General features: G+C 53.7%; 1 protein-coding gene across 1 annotated transcript in view; it reads right to left on the bottom strand.

The window, feature by feature from the left end:
• The window catches only part of ANXA4 (annexin A4), a 46,853-nt gene extending 34,159 nt beyond the window's left edge, over positions 1–12,694 (bottom strand). Inside the window, exon 1 of the mRNA XM_055328105.1 lies at positions 12,639–12,694. The gene's annotated coding sequence lies outside the window, so the exon portion shown is untranslated. The remainder of the gene's footprint in view (positions 1–12,638) is intronic.
• Positions 12,695–17,077: the final 4,383 nt, after the last annotated feature.

The raw sequence follows: 17,077 nt of genomic DNA, 5'->3' as shown, positions 1-17,077 counted from the left end.
CAAAGAATGCCGGGCCCTTCGTCCGGGAGCTCGACCTCAAGGTCCTTCCACGTTGCCCTGCAGCCCGAGGAGCCGGGACTCTTTCTGGGGGTCCCTCCTGGGCCCCGCTCCCTTGGTCCGTCCATGCTCTCGTCTGGAGGCCGGCCTACCAGCCCACTGACCGAACGACGTCGCCAGGATCACATTGACCCAGACTTTGTGCTGGGCTTGAGGAAGCTTCTTGGCCACTTGCAGGTGGGGCAAAATAATGAGCAACCGTGCCGCGGCTTTAGGAAAAGGGCAAACCCACTCGGGCTTGGGCCTACGGCTCGAATGACCTTAAATGCTCCGGGGCCCTTCACCACAGAGAGAGGGGGCCATGTGTTAGTGATGCCCCCCAAAATCCAAGGGTTACCCAGTCTGTGGATGGGAAGCTGCACCTGCTTTATGGGATCTGGACTCTACAACTGGGGTTCACAATAGGGCTCCTGAAAATTATTTTTTTAAGATTTTATTTATTCCTGAGAGTCCCAGAGAGAGGTGGAGACCCCAGGCAGGGGGAGAAGCAGGCTTCCCTGCAGGGAGCCCGATGCGGGACTCGAATCCAGGACCCAGGGTCATGGCCTGGGCCAAAGGCAGATGCTGTCCCGGGGAGCCCCCGGGCGCCCCCAGCACAGGGTTTCCACCGTCCTCACAGCAGACACACGGATCAAGGCCGTCCAATCCCGAGCACTACTTGAGCGGCTGCCGTGCAGGCAGCAGCGTGGCGGGTTCCTCCCCACTCTCCCGGAATTTGGAAAACAGGCAAATTAGATGGTTTCCTGAGCATCAGACTAGTGAAATCAGCGAAGCGCCCTCCAAACAAAGCCATGCAAATTCATTTCAGGGAGAAGGGGGCCCGCTCCTGACCTGGGGGCGGCCCCCTTCAAAGCGGGTTTGAAGCAGGGTTGCGCCACGGGCGACACCTGGATGGGCCATTGGGCACAGCCCCCAGGAGACGGTGGCCTGGCCCGGCCCGGCCCAGGGTCACCCCCTGCTCTGATTCCACAACGGCCACACCCGCCCTGGCCTGGAGTCGGCTGCCGTGTGGCCCGTCCTCCAAGTCCCTGCATGAAGGCTTCGCTGCAGGTGTCAGCACTCGGGGGTGTGTGGGGGGGGGGCAGGGAGCCTGTCCCCAGCGCCACCCCGGGGCCTGCTGCTTGTGAGGGGCAGGTGGAGCCCCTGCCAGGGCCCGGGACACGGACGGCCCCCGACAGCCCCCGACAGCCCCCGGCCCCAGCGGCCTCCGCTCCATCACCAGGTCGCCCCAGGCCCAGGCCGCGCAGCCCGGCCCTTACCGAGGGATCTGCAGTCCTTGGAGGAGCTGCTCTCCGCGTCTCCCCGGGAGATCACATGTGACAGAGTCCCTCCCCGGCTGTCCCTGGCCCTCGGTTTCAGTTTACACCCCACAGCGTGACACATTTACACTTGTCCTCCGGTTGCGGGTTGCGGAGGGTGTGCCCGGGGCCCCGCCCAAGGCGCTGGCTTTGAAGGGCTTTCCAACCCTGTGGAATCGGGAAGTGAATACAACCCTTTGTCCTTGGAACTTAGATCCTTCTAAAAGTAAAGGAAGGTTGTTGCCTGGATGGGGTTTGCGTCTGGAAGAAATAAGCATTTTGTCGTTTTGTTGGGTCTTTAAAATTTATTTATTCAAGAGACACAGAGAGACAGAGAGAGGCAGAGACCCAGGCAGAGGGAGAAGCAGGCTCCACGCGGGGAGCCCGACGTGGGACTCGATCTTGGATCTCCAGGATCGTGCCCTGGGCCGAAGGTGGCGCTAAATCGCTGAGCCTCCCCCCCAGGATCCCCCAAAAATAAGCATTTTGAGACACTTCCTCAAAGGCAGAGCGTGCGCGCTAAGGGGAGGCCGACAAACCAGCAAGGCGGCCCGCTAGGAATCTTCGGGATGGATCTCTTCCTACCCAATAGGGGGCAAACGACTTAGTGACAGTCTTTTGTCCAAATTTTAGCCACCGCTTTGCAGTATTGTGGGGGACAATAATTTCAATCCACAAGTGATTTTATTTTATTTTTTTAAAGATTCTCTTCATCTAGGGATCCCTGGGTGGCTCAGCGGTTTGGCGCCTGCCTTTGGCCCAGGGCGCGATCCTGGAGACCCGGGATCGAGTCCCACATCGGGCTCCGGTGCATGGAGCCTGCTTCTCCCTCTGCCTGTGTCTCTGCCTCTCTCTCTCTCTCTCTCTGTGTGTGTGACTATCACAAATAAATAAAAATTAAAAAAACAAAGATTCTCTTCATCTATTTGACGGAGAGCGAGCGAGAGCAGGCACAAGCAGGTTGAGCAGCAGCGGGAGAGGGAGAAAGTCCCCGCTGAGCGGAGCCCGACGCGGGGCTCGATCCCAGGACCCTGGGACCATGACCTGAGCCGAAGGCAGACGCTCGACCTGCTGAGCCTCCCGGGCGCCCCGACAAATAATTTTAAAGCTCCCCCTCCTCTGTCACCCCCACAGGCGGCGAAGTCCGTCGGAGCGGCCCCCCACCTGGGATGCTGTGTCCCAGGGCGGGCGGGGAGAGGTGCAAGCGGCCAGCGCCCCTCCCGCCCGTGGCCCATCTGACCCGACGGCCCCCTGCAGCCGGGCCCTCGCCTGTGCTCTGCGAGCCGCGGGACAGTCCCCAGCGCCAGCCCGGGGTGAGCTCCGGCCGATCACCCTGGGCCGCACGACTGGGGAAACGGAACCGGCGTCCCGAGCGCATGCTGGGCGAGGGGCCGGGTGCCCGCCTCTGGGTGCCGGCCGTGCCTTGCCAGACACACGGCCCGGGGCGGCGCACCCGCGGTCCCCACGGGGAAGGCGTCTGCTGAAGCCTGTCCCCCCGCTCCTGTGGTGTCAGCCTGCATAGACTCGTGCTTGGGTTTTCCTAAGTGACGCTCTTGGTCAGCTGAGCCGTGCGGGGGGGGTGACACGGGGCCTGGAGGTCCCAGGCCCTCCCGCCGGCCGCCCTCCTGTCGGCAGCCGCGCTCTATTTTGTTGCTTTTGACCATTAAGCCTCTTAACTGCAGACAAACTGCTTGGATTCCCCCCTCTGGGGCCAGTGGCGCAGACACAGGACGGCGGGGACCGAAGTGCTCACGCTCAGCACCCATGTGACAGCTCACTGACGTTCCACGCACACTCGCCCGCCCGCCCGTTCTGCAAAGGCGACGGGGACCGCTGGGTGCCAGGAGCTGCGGCTGATCGTGCGGCCGTGCCCTGCGGAGAAGGCACCACACCATGGCCAGCAGCAGCTGCCGAGCCAACCAGCCCACAGGCCGCCTGCAGTGCCCGCGCTCAGCCTGCTGCCGCGGCTGGGACTCCGCGAGGCCGTCCGGGGGGCCCGCAGCCTGTCCCCCTCCCTCGGGCGGCCGAGAAGCTGGCTGGGACACCTGCTTGCACGGAGCACCCTGCACCCGCGGGCGTCCTGCTCCTTCCCCGTCTGGCCCACGAAGCCCGGCGCCGAGCACGGTCCCACGCAGTGCCCGAGGTCACCCAGTGGGAGGCGGCCGGAGCTGCTTTTGCACACGTCTATGCGACCCTGGAGGCCTTTGTGTCCTATCGTGCCAACGCACGTGTGCGAACGGGCAGGTCACAGCGCGAGGAGCCTTCAGAGGAACAAGGACTAAACCTGCCAACCGGTATGTGTCCCCGAGTGGGATGCGCTCACGTCTTCCCGTCTTCAGCAAGCGGGTGAGGGCGAAGCTGGAGCAGGATGCCCTGGGGGCCCTGGTGGGAAGCGGCCGCTTGCACAGGTGGCCCGACCAGGTGCCCGACCGGGTGCTGGGTCAGGAGGCCGTCCAGGGGCTGGCGGCGGCGTGGAGGCCGCAGGGGCAGCTGCGGGGGCTCGACGGGGCTCCGGGCGCTGCAGGGACGCCCCTCCCGCTGGCGCAGCCGCACACCAGTTATACGCTCCGTCCGAACGTGTTACACCCTCCTCACACCCACCGGACGGCTACTTCGAGGAAATAGTAGTGTTGGTGAAGATGTGCAAGGAGGGGGAACACTCGAGTACCGCCGGCAGGGATGGAAGAGGGCACGGCCTCTATGGAAACCAGTAGGACAGCCCGGGGGCTCAGCGGGGGGCATCTGCCCTCGGCCCAGGCCATGACCCTGGGGTCCCAGGATCGAGGCCCGCGTCAGGCTCCCCGTGGGGACCCCGCTTCTCCCTCTGCCTGTGTCTCTGCCTCTCTCCCTGGTCTCCCGCGAATAAATAAATAAATAAATAAAATCTTTAAAATAAGTAAATAAAAAAGTAGGATACGGTCAAATCAAGGCTCCTAAAAAAGATGAACCAGCTTTTTCGATGTGGACGCAAATATTAAAGTAAAATTATCTTTTTGTGCTCTTGTCAGATACGGGAAAACTAAGTATGTTTAAAATAATTTGGGTGTGTGAATCTCCGTCAAAGGTGACTCTTAGGAAATCTAAATACGAATCAAATGTTTCTGGTGGAAATTCAGATTCAGATGTCCTGTCAGTGTAAAACACTCACACCCGACTGTTAGGACTCGGCTCGAAGACTAGAAAACAGCTCAGTATTTCTTCCTATTGATTAGACGTTGGAATGATACTACTTTGGGTCCACTGTGTAGAGTGTAAAATTTATCATTAAGGTTCATTTCGCCTGTCTCTTTTGAATTCTTCGAATGTGACTACCAGATAATTGGAACGAGTATGTGTGTCTCGCCCTTTGTACTGCAGACCACGCTCCAGACACCCTGGGCTTGTCCGACAGTACTGAGCGTAGGTATCATCGAGCGCCTCTTCTGTTACGTGTCAGTGTGCTCAACACTTTACATGAATGACCAGATGATTTCTCTTTTATTTCTTAAAAAAGATTTAGCTTATTTATAAATAGAGACAGAAATAGCAAAGGAGAGCTGGGGCAGGGAGCAGAGGGGGAAGCAGGCTCCCCGCTGGGCAGGGAGCCCGATGTGCTCCCCGGATCCAGGGATCACGACCTGAGCTGCCCAAGTGCCCCCAGATGGTATCTTTTAAATCCCACAAAAAATTTTTGTTCGTCCACTGTACCTTCATTTCCCCATTTGTTAAATGAAGAAAGAAAACCCTAAAGTGGCCCAGGACAAAATGCTAGAGAAGAAGGTAAAAGGAATAAGGCCTCGGAATATTCAGGGGGAAAGTCCATTCCTGAAAATAATCCACTTAATTGTTCAGAAGCAAGGTTCAGGGAACTAGCGGCGCCCTCACTATTCTGGTGAAGTAATGAGGCCTTCAGTACGGGGGGCGATGACGAACGTGGCAACACCAAGAAATCCTTTGAGACTAAAGACTTTGGCTTAGATGTTCTGTACTCGGCACATCACGGCCCAGGTTACTTTCCTCTGACCATCCCTTCCCTCCTCTTATTTTTTTAATGGTTTTATTTATTTATTCATGAGAGACACACAGAGACACAGAGAGAGAGGCAGAGACACAGGCAGAGGGAGAAGCAGGCTCCACGCAGGGAGCCCGACGCGGGACTCGATCCCGGGACCCCGGGTCACACCCTGGGCGCTAAACCGCTGAGCCACCCAGGGATCCCCTCCCTCCTTTTACTGGAATCAAGTGATGAGGCATTTTAGATTTTGTAAATCAAACACATGCATTTAAGAAGGCTTACCAAATTCGTATCTAAATAGCATTCTTTTCGCTACTGTTTGGTTTCAACTGCACTGTTTCTGTGGGGTTTTTTTGTTTTGTTTTATATTCATAAAAATAGAGTCCTCCAGCAGGAATCGCGCTAGAAGAAATGGAGTCTATCTGCAGAGATCATAAAAAATTTAGTATTACCACCTCAGGAAATATCACAGGAAGGATAAAACAGAAAATATGGGTTAGCTTTTTAAAAATAACCTTTATTCATTTTTTAATATTAAACATCATCGATGTACATGGCCAAAAGTTACTTGGCTTACTCGTTACAGTTTTCTGTTTCAGCAACGGAATATAGCAACAGAAATTTAAGTCTGGTAAATTCAAATTAAGTTGTAATTTAATTTATATAGTAAAACGTATTATTGGGTTATTTATTATGATTTTATTTTCTGTTTTAGCAACCTCAGGGTTTTATGGTGGTAACAGGACAGTTAGTGCTACCTTTACCCCCTACTGTTAACTTCTCCTTCCCTCCAGCTGTTATTAAATTGTGTGATCTGATAAACTTGTTTCTTAACAAGCAGAATGTGGGTAGAGGAAAAAATTTCCGTTGCAATGCTAAAAATTATGAATCTTTCCACTGCCTATGAAAGGAAACAATGAACTTTCAGAGAATCGTAGGGACTGAAGCCTTAGGCAATCCCCTATTTCTCTCTTTCATTTTATTTTGTAAATTAATCGACTTTATGCACTGAGAAGGACATTTTAAAATAATGTAGACTTACGATCTACTGTTATTTCTATTTGTGCCAATCTTTTGGCTGTAGTCCCAGTGCGTAGATGATTTTGGGCTGTATTCTTTCCTCTTCATTTTTCGTACTCCACGCGATCACCATCTAGATCCCTTTACTGAATTACACTCTTTCATGACATGATATGTTAAAATTTATTCACTATTATTGCTTGCTTAGGGTTTTTAAAAATTTATTTATTTTCTTTTTTGGTTGTTCAGGTTTTTAAAGGCCATGGCTACAATCTCTACAATTTGCTTTGTAAGATATTTTATTCCTTTTTTTTTTTGGCTGTATTTCTTGTGATATCTGATACTTCTGAATATTTCCAGTTGTCCTCCAAATTTACAAGGACGTCCAAGCCCAGCCAAGCCATAAGCTTGCTTGCTTTATTTATTTCTTTATAACATAACATTTGGGTGTAATACTAAATCTTATTGGTTTAACTTCCTTTTTTAAAATTAAAGTAGGAACACTGACTTTCCCTTTTTTCAACTCATATCCATATCCTCCTTTGTGTATTATCTGCATTTTTCACCCATTTTTAGCATCTTGGTACTTTCCTAAAATTTATAGAAATTATTCCTATATTATAAAATTTAGTATCTTATATCTAAGGTGTATTATTAAGTATTTTATCAATTTAATATTATCCTTTTAATTCAGTACAGCCAAAATTTGGAAGAAACATTTTGAATCATATCTGGCCATCTTTTCCTTTGTACTCCTCCCTCTTATCACTTCAAGAGTTGGAAAGTCTCTTTTTTGGTGAAATATTGATCACTGTGGAGCTGAGAGATAAATACATAGAGGTTCATTTTAACTATTCCCTCACTTGAGCATATGTCGGAAAATGTCCATAATAAAAACTTTCTCTAAAGGCATCTCTTTCCCATTTTGAGAGCAATCACTTGATTTTATTTCTACAAGTGTCTCCCCCGCCCGTCTTCAGGGTTCCAGTTGAGGAAAATCTCGCCCGGGATGTTAGAGTAACTCATTTACTCTATGACTCATTTTGTTTCCCACCCACTAAACTTGGCCTCACCCTCTTGTTCCCTAGGTACCCAAAATACCCAACGGCCCGGCCGTTTGGAAAGGGCTAGAATTCAACGTAAGCAAGTTCCCCGCAAGATCCCAAGTAGCTGGAACTTCATTCCTACAAACTTACTTCAACCCTGACCCACCAATAACACATGGTCAGGCGATATTTTGGGATAAACTTAACAGCTGACTCTCCAGAGAAGGAAAACCCTGCTGTGTAGCCATTTCTTTGGCATGAATATTTGCAACGTGACTGATTTCAAATCACAATGTGATGTCACTGAACCTAGAACTAGGACGAGGTAGGCAGTATTTCAAGACAAAGCAGGCATGAGTAACCACAAGAGCATACGGGATAATGAAAGGTAGTAAAATAATTAGGAAGTGATGCTACTTTAAATATAACTTATTTATAAACATATTTTAATATAACTTATTTATTGCTAAGTTCATATAACTGAATTGAATCAGGTCACAAAACCCTGAAAATGTCACAGTTACTCCTAATAGGCTGATGCAAGGACGCTCCGGCACCCACCGGGAGACCGAAGAGTAGAGAAGGCACATTTTTAGAGAAAACTGTGATAAGATACACATGATGATGTTTACCATTTTAACCAGTTTTAAGCATATAATTCAATGGTATTTTTTTAAAGATTTATTTATTTGAGAGAGAGAGAGAGAGAGCGCGCGCACGAGCAGGAGGGGGGCAGAGACAGAGAGACAGGGCGAGGAGCAGCCTCCTGCTGAGCGGGACCCCATGCCGGGCTCGAACCCAGGCCCCTGGGGCCCTGAGACCACAACCCGAGGCGAAACCAAGGCCGGGAAGCTCAGTCGGGGTAGTGACCGCGTTCACGGGTCAGCACCCACCCCCACCCTCCGATTCCAGAACTCTTCTATGGGCCCAGAGACCCGGAGCCCCCGCCGGCTCCCATTCTCGCCTGCCGCCCTCACCTCTGCTCCGGATTCGGCTGTGGGCGTGGGTTGTTCCACAGCCCCGCGTGGCCTGGGGGGGCCGTGGGTGTCGCCGCCCCTCTCAGCTCCAGGGGATCCGCGGAGCCCCGGGGCGGCCGGGCCTGGCACCCGCACCAGGGAGCTGGAGAAGTGGGAGGGGCGGGGGCGCCGGTACTTCAACCTAAAAGAGGTTCACGCGGTTCGGTGTTGGGAGACACGTGTGTGGTTTGCACGCCGTCACACACGCTGGGCGCTGGGTGCAAGTGCACACTCCTGGGGCCCCTGGGGCTCAGCGGCCGAGTGGCCGCCTTGGGCCCAGGCCGTGACCCCGGGGTCAGGGGATCCAGTCCCGCATCGGCCTGCAGGGAGCCTGCTCCTCCCTCTGCCTGCGTCTGCCTCTCTCTGTGTGTCTCATGAATAAATACATAAAATTTTTTAAAATGTTATAAAAATAACAAAATCAATAGTGGAGTTCTCAAAGCCCTCACTGCAAACATGCATCACTCCGGGCAGAGCTGCGCGGCCCTGCTCCGTGTGCGGGACCCTCTGAACTCCCGGGCCGGGCCCCCTGCCGCCAGGGGCCCGACGGAGGCCACCCAGTGTGGGACAAGGCGGCCTGCAAATCCCAGACGTGGGCCAAAATCCAGGCTCGGCTCTGGCCTGCAGACTTAGGCCCCCGACACAGTCACTTAATTTGGCCTGACTTGACACGGGAGGGACCACTGCAGGGCTCCCGACGGGACGGGCTACGCTGCCCTCGCCCCACCTTCCCTCCGCATTAAGAGAACCTGCGCGCGTGCAGGGGTCGGGCTCGGAAGACCGTGAGGGTAGGCCTCATCCGGGAAGAAATAACGATGGGTCCAAGGCAACCCCATTCCAACGGCAGCTAACGGTTTCCAAGTGGCCAAGTGACCCCCTTCAGGGTCAGAGACAAGAACAAACCCACCAAGAGGCTTTGGAAGAAAGACGCCCCCGCACTAGCCTCTGCCAACTTCCTTCTTTCTCTGGCCTTGGATGACGTCAGCACACTGTGGCTGCAACCGATCCTCATTACCATACAGACCATAAAGCACCTAACGTGATACCCAGGGAAAGGTCTCGAATTTCACTGTGCACAACAATCACCTGCGGACGGTTTTTTCTAGGGGCGCCATCCTCTAGAGCTGGAGTCCGGAAGCCCTGGGGGGGGGGAGGTCACCTGCACAAGGGGCTCGTTTTGTGCAGGTTGAGCTCAGGGACGGCCTCAGTTTGCACACATTCCTTCAGCCCTCGGGGTGACACGCGACGCGCTAGGCCAGGGCCGCTGCTCAAGGAGCTGGCGCTGGGGGCCTCCGTGCAGGCGGTTCGGGGCGCCCTGGGTCGGGGGCCTGCTTCTCCCTCTCACTCGCAACCCCCCCCCCGTGTCAAATAAATGAAATCTTTTAAAAATCCTTGATATCTTTTAAAATCTTTGTGTTTATTTTATTTATTCATGAGAGACACAGAGAGGTGGAGACACGGGCAGGGGGAGAAGCAGGCTCCCTTCGGGGACGCAGGACTCGATCCCGGGACCCCCGGGACCCGGGGACACTACCTGAGCCCAAGGCAGGCGCTCCACTGCTGAGCCCCCGGGGGGCCCATCTCAAACCTTTAAAAAGAACTGTTCAAAGGTGGTGGGTCAGGTTCCCACAGCCGAGGCCCTTAGTCCAGCTCAGACACAACACTCACAGGCTCGAAACAAGCAACGGGGCTTCGAAATGCCAAATTCCTAGGTCCGTTATTCCTGACACAGCAACCCATCCCAGGTCCCGTGAAGTCTAAAAATGAAACCCTTTTAGTTTAGACCCTCTATTCGGTCTGGGGGGGGGGGTCAAGCAATGTAAAACTACGGGGTGAATCCCATGTGACAGGTATAATAAAGAGCTGTCCTTGACAATGGGGACGGCATCAGCTTTTACCGCATTATTTATAATTTGCAGCAGGACGACAGGCCTAAGTTCCCTGAGGTCCCGTGTCTTTGTTAAGGCTCTAAGCAATTTGCCAAGCGTGCATACGCTCATGTAAGTGTTTCTGAAGCTTCCCTGACTCAAAGCAAGGGACGGGAAACATCCGAATCACAATCATCTGGGGAACCGATTACACATGCATTCTCCTGGGCCCAACCCTGTCATACAGGGTGAGATTCTGGGGAGTGGGCAAGGGTCTGCACGCTGTGCAAGCTTCCTGAGGAATCCCGATGTACCCCGAAGTAAGGAAGCTACGCCCTTAGAGGTCATCCCAGTTTGACCTTCTACCTTCACAGGCCCAGCCAAAGGGACTACACCCCTGCCCAGACACCTCTGCTGGGAAAGCTCTCCATCCCAAGTGCACCGAGCCCAGGGGACTCGAGAGCCACAACTCACGTTCAGTGGAGCCTGCCATCCACCCCGGCCCTGCCCGACCCCATGAGGAGTGAGTTCATTCTCCTGTCCACATGCCAACCCCTCAAGAATTTAGGGCCATTGACAAGTGTCCCCAGGCCCACCTCGTCTGTAAAACAAGGTTAGGAACCCCACCTCAAGTTGAAATAAAGAGTAAATGAGTAACCAAGGACGACCACTAATCTGATCCCTCCAGGTAGGACACAGCAGCACCCATCACACTACTTGCAGTGAAAGCAAACCCTCAGGGGCTTCGTGGGGGGCAAAGCAAAGCCCAAAACCCCAGCAAAAAAAGCTTCTTGTTTATATTAAAAAGGTATAAATTTGGGGGGGGGGCCAGGTGGCTCGGTGGGTTAAGCATCTGCCTTCCCCAGGGTCCCAGGATGGAGCATCCTAGCACCCGCATCTGGCTCCCTGCTCGGCGGGGAGCCTGCTTCTCCCTCTCCCTCTCCCCCTGCTTGTACTTCTCTCTCTGTCAAATAAATAAATCTTTTTTTAAGGTATAAATTTTGAATTCTACTCCAAAATATATGATTGTTTTAGCATAAAAAGTGTTTTTGATCTCAAATATCTCAGTCAAATTGACAGCACGGCCCCTGGTTTACAGTAAAGCCTCAGCTGTTCCCGGCAGTGGGCAGAGCGTAGCACCTGCTCCTGCAGAACACGGGGCTTAGTGGACCAGCTGAGGACCCAGGTGGGGAAAACGAGGGAGGGGCTGGACAGACACACGGGGCGCAAAGGACGTGAGTCGGAGGACAACCCGGAGGCTCAGCCTTCAGATGCGGAGGGCCGCTGTGATTTGACTTGACCGTGCGTGTTACTCTCTAACTTGCTTTCAGAGAAAAATTATCCCTATAACCAAATGTAAGACTATTTAGGAGGGAAGTTCTTAGAGGCCCTTGATGGAAAGTTCTGTGTGCGTGCGTTTCCCCAAAACAACAGAGGTCCGGCGTTGCCCAGGGAGGGCTGGGCTCCGGCAGTGAAGCAGGTGTTGGGTGACCACGAGGGCCCATGTCACTCCTGTTCCCTCTGCCACCTGTCTGTCCTCTCAAGTCCCTGCAACTGAAGAGCTAGGGTCTGGCCATCACCAGGGTTGCCTACAACCTACAGAGAGGACGGGGATGTGTAACTTGGAGCAGGACCCTGTCCCTTCTGGAGCTCAGGGGACCCTGTCGGAACCGTGGGGGGTTCCTGCTGCAGGTCAGCCTCCCCTGCTCCCAGAGCCCGACCCAAGGGGGAGCCGGGGCTATGGCGGGTGGCAGGTTCAGGTGGTGGAGGTGGTGACCGGAGTGGGCTCCTAGGTGTGGGGAATGGAGGGGTGAGGGGTGAGGGGGTGGGGGATGGAGGAGGTGGGGGATGGAGGGGGTGGAGGGGTGAGTGGGTGAGGGGGTGGAGGGATGGAGGGGTGTGGAGGGGTGAGGGGTGGGGGGGATGGAGGGGGGTGGAGGGGTGAGGGGGTAGGGAGTGAGGGGGAGGACACTCGGGGCCAGGCCGGAGGCGCGGGGAGGGAGGGAAGGCCCCGAGACCAGCAGGAGGGCGCAGCTTTCTTAAAAGGGGAAAAGAGAGTCACGGGGCAACCTGGGTCTCGGGCCGGGCCAGCTGCGGGGCTGGGGCCTCAGCCGCTTCTCCTTACCCCGAGCCTGCGCCCGGCTGTGGCTGCTCCTCCCCGACGGGCCGGGCGGGACCCGCTGGGCGCACCCCGGGCCCCGCGAGCACCCCGCGCCCGTCACCTCGAGCACCCCCGCCCGCACCCGCACCCGCACCCGCAGCCCGTGGGCCGGGGGCGCCCCGAGCCCCCCGCCAGGCCCCCCGCCAGGCGCCCCGAGCCCCCCGCCAGGCGCCCTTACCGCGGCTGCGGACACGGCTGCGCTCGAGCCCTGCGGACCCCGCCCAGGCGGCCCGGGAGCGGGTGTGACCCCGGACGGACCCGCCCCACTCCGGGGTGGAGACTGAGCCCGAGCTCCTGCCGGGCCTCTGCGCGCGGGGCCGGAAGCCGTCCGGGGGCGGAGGCGCACCTGGGGCCCGGGGGAGGCGGGGGCGCCCCAGGCCCGGCCGACCCCGCGCCCCCCGCTGGCCTGGCCCGTCCGGGGGCGCCGCGGCCCGGGAGCCGCCGGGATCACCCCCGCCCCGCCCCAACCCCACCCGGGATCACCGCCCTCATCCCCCCCCCCCCGCCCCCCAGGTGCTAGCCCGTCCTCGTCTGCCAGGTGCTAGCCACCACCCCACCCCCCCGCCCCCCAGGTGCTAGCCCTCCCCCCGCCCCCCAGGTGCTAGCCCGCCCCTGTCCCCCAGGTGCTAGCCACCCCCACCCCCCCGCCCCCCAGGTGCTAGCCCTCCCCCCGCCCCCCAGGTGCTAGCCGTCCCCGTCTGCCAGGTGCTAGCCACCCCCACCCCCCCGCCCCCAGGTGCTAGCACCCACGTCGCAGGTGCTAGCCCTCCCCCCGCCCCCCAGGTGCTAGCCCGCCCCTGTCCCCCAGGTGCTAGCCACCCCCACCCCGTACCCCAGGTGCTAGCCCTCCCCCCGCCCCCCAGGTGCTAGCCACCCACGTCCACCAGGTGCTAGCCCCCCCCCCCGCCCCCAGGTGATAGCCCCCCACCCCCGAGGTGCTAGCCCCCGCCCCACCAGGTCCCCGGGAGACACCATTGCATCCCTTAAAAATGAACAATTGGGCTACCCTAAAAAATAAAAAAAAAAAAAAAAACAATAAAAAGGGACTGGAGCTGATCACCCAGGTCACCTCTCCTGGGCAAGGCCGCCCGGGGCTCGCACAGCTGCCCTGCCGCCAGGTTGGGAGCCAGGTCCACCGCTGACTTCACGGGGTAGAAAGGCAGGGACACTTTGGTGGCTCCCCCGCTCCCGGTCCCGGAGCTCGGGCCTGTAGCTGAAGCTCCGGAGAAGCCACAGCCCAGCCGGCTTCCTCCTCGGCGCTGTGCTGCCCGGGCAGGTACAGGCCCGTGCTGGGACCCGGCCTCTGCTTCCAGGGAGTCTCCCCTAAGACGGGGTGTAAAAAAAATTAATACAGTTGTTGAAATTAAAGACTCAAAGGAGCCTTTAAAGATAGCAGAAGGAACACGTGCATTTGCCTCAGCTCTCTCTTGAAACACGACTAAAACAAGAGCAGATTTATTTATTTTTTTAGGAATGTTATTTATTCATGAGAGACAGACAGAGAGGCAGAGACACAGAGAGAGACAGAGACAGAGACAGAGAGACGCAGAGGCAGCGGGAGAAGCAGGCTCCCTGCGGGGAGCCCGATGTGGGACTGGATCCCGGACCCCAGGACTACACCCTGGGCCGAAGGCGGATGCTCAACTGCTGAGCCCCCCAGGCGCCCACAAAAGCAGATTTTAACAAGAATAAGGTAACAAGAGAGGAAAAAGAACAAAATTTGGAGGCTGGAAAGCAGCCGGCCCGGCGCACGGACCTAGCCGGCCTCCTGAGCCAGAGGGGTGAGGCCAAGCGGCAGTGGAATTTCTCTTCACCTGCAGGTGCTGCCGCCCCCGCTGCTCCTGGAAGTGGTTGTATACGTAAGAATAAGAACAGGGATTTTTTCCCTACGTGTGTAGGATCCCGGGGGCTGTAGGGAGAGATTGAAGCCCTGCTGGAGGGTTAGAGCAGAGGATCTCTTGAATGGGCCGGACCCGTGTGGTCAGGTTGTTCTTGTTACTTAAGTCTCCCTCACAAGGTGCCTCAGAACTTAGTCGCTTAAAACAAGGATCATCCCCCCCCCCCCCCTTGCACTCTGCAGGTCGTGCAAGTCGCTAAGGCTAGCCCAGATTCACGGGACGGTATTAGGCTCCATCCCTGACTGGGGGGAGCAACAAAAAATTTGCAGCGTTAAATAACAAAAATTCAGCCAAGTAAATTTTAAAGATCTAATTGGCCCTATTGGTCGATTCATGAATCAGGCAGCAAACTAGTCAGTCCAGCAGGTAGAGGGGCGCTCCAAAGGGCTACAGAAAGGGAAAGGTTGTTAAAGGTAAGGAAGGAGCGGAAAAGAGGAAATTATTAGCAAAGTCTCCATTGTTTTAGACAAGGTGGAGGGCACAGAGGGTCTATCCGTAAATTTCCTAGTGCTGATCAGGAAATCCCATGACTCGTTGAACTTACATTCCTGGGGGCTTGGAACTGCAGTGAGGTCAGGGATTAAGTCTTGGTTTAATGACGTGGGGCCTTCTCCTAAGTGACACCATTTGGGGCCTGTGGTTTGCTATTAGTCCAGCCGGCCACGCTTAGCTAGGGAAGCTGTACTGACACTGAAGATCTATATGAAACTTAATATGATGAATATCTAGCGGGTCAGTAATCTTCCTTATGTGGTTTCTAGAATGTAGAGTTTGGAATATTCTACTTTGGGGAGAGTAAAGGCCCAGAGAGACTGTCATCAAGTATTCAGTGAAAACAAGACTTTAGTGAATTTACCTTAGTGAAGCCCAGCCCACCTGCACAGAGCCTCCAGGCAGCACTTAGGATCTGACTCTTAGGGTTGCTACATAAAATAGAGGACATCTAGTTAAATGGAACTGCACATAAATAAATAATTCTTCACTAAAGTATAAAATACTTATATGCCATAGTGTATCCTAAATGTTGCACAGGACATACTTATACTAAAAATTATTTACTGTTTATCTAAAATTCAAATTTAAGTAGGTGTCCTGTTTTGTTTTGTTTTGCTAAATCTGACACTCTTGCCTGAAGCTGCAGGTTATCAGAATTTAAGGAAAGGATCTGACACAAATCTGAACAGGAAAAAAGAAATCTCAAAGAAACAGTACGTAGAGAGAGGAAAACTTTCAAAAATCCATTATCAATTTCCTTTGAAAAATAAAAAGAATTATAACAAAAATAGAACAGATTCTCTAAAAAAAAAAAATGAACAGAGAACCAGAGAGCTCTTGTACATTATAAATATAGCAAAAATGAAAATCTCAGTACAGTGGTAGGAAGATAAAGTTAAGGAAATATGCTAGGATGAATAGACAAAAGGCAAAAAGGAGAAAGAGATAAGAAAATTTGAAAGTCAGCCCAAGACATCTGGGAAACCGAGAAGAAATCAATTAAATAATACAATTATATATTTTTCAAACTACAGGATATTATTATCCCAAACTGGGTTTGCCTCTTGGTGAATGTCCAATCAAAAGACACAACCAAGCCAGAGACTAGGCAAAGGAAGTATTTAACTTGCAACTTGTGAAGGGATATTCCCCAAAAGAGTGTCTCCGGGAACCACTGGGGAAGTTTTAAGCTAGGGTTCATGCATAGTCATGAAGGGGCTTGTGCAATGAGGAATTCGGCAGGGAATTTGGCCAAAAGTCATCTTAAGGTAATAGAGTCTGGGTCAAAGTCACAAGGGCCAGCTGGGGTCAGCATCATCAATTCTCTGGCTCCAGTAGGTCTGGTATCTGAGTGCTCAAAGGAGTTTAAGATCCCGCAAAGATAATTCAAGAATTACAATAGGTCAGTCTTCATTTTTGGATCAGCCCCGGGAGTGTTTCCACTGCTTTACTGTCCCTGATGTGATCGGGTTATCTCCTGGCCTAAGAGTGGCTGTTTGATCTTACATTCTTCCACCAGATGGTGGGGCGCCTACATGACTTCTCTCATGTCGAGAAGTCTGTGTCTGTCTTTTTCTGAGGACCCTAATCCTTTCTGCGTACAAATTGAGTTTCCACACTGAAAGTACTCGTTGAGCCCAGCACAACAGACAAAAACAAAGAAAAATCACATCAAGGCACACCTGGATAACATTTCAGAAGACCGGGGACATAGAGAAGGTCTTACAAGCACCTAGAGGGGAAAATGAGGTTGCATACTATGGGCGGGGCTGGTGGGGGGAGAAGAATTTCCTCTGCCCTTCAAGATCCTTCTAGCTGGACTAAGAATCAAATCGACAGAATAACAGGAGGAAGTCAGACTGAAGAGCATCCATACAGGAAATCGACACAGACATGGAAAGTCCAAAGACGGTGAGGCTCCATGACACGTACATGAGCTCAGAAGAGGGCTAGAGGCCTGAGGGTCCCGAGAGGAGAAAGACCATTAGCAGGAAGGGAAGGAGAGATGCTTGGAAAACAAACGTTGCCCTATTCTGTAGGTAAGTTTCTTAAGTAAAGAGGAATCTGTTAATAAGTTTCTTCCTGGTACAGCCAGGCAGTGGAGGGGGCAGAAAAGAACTTTTCTTAACTCAGCTGGGTTTTGATTGCTTTTTTAAAAAAATATTTATTTATTTATTTATTTATTTATTTATTTATTTATTTATTTATTCATGAGAGACACACA

The sequence above is a fragment of the Nyctereutes procyonoides genome, unplaced genomic scaffold, assembly GCF_905146905.1.
Source record: "Nyctereutes procyonoides isolate TBG_1078 unplaced genomic scaffold, NYPRO_anot_genome, whole genome shotgun sequence".
Taxonomy (NCBI): domain Eukaryota; kingdom Metazoa; phylum Chordata; class Mammalia; order Carnivora; family Canidae; genus Nyctereutes; species Nyctereutes procyonoides.
The sequence above is the reverse complement of the archived record's forward strand: the minus strand, read 5'-3'. Positions and strand labels throughout refer to the sequence as shown.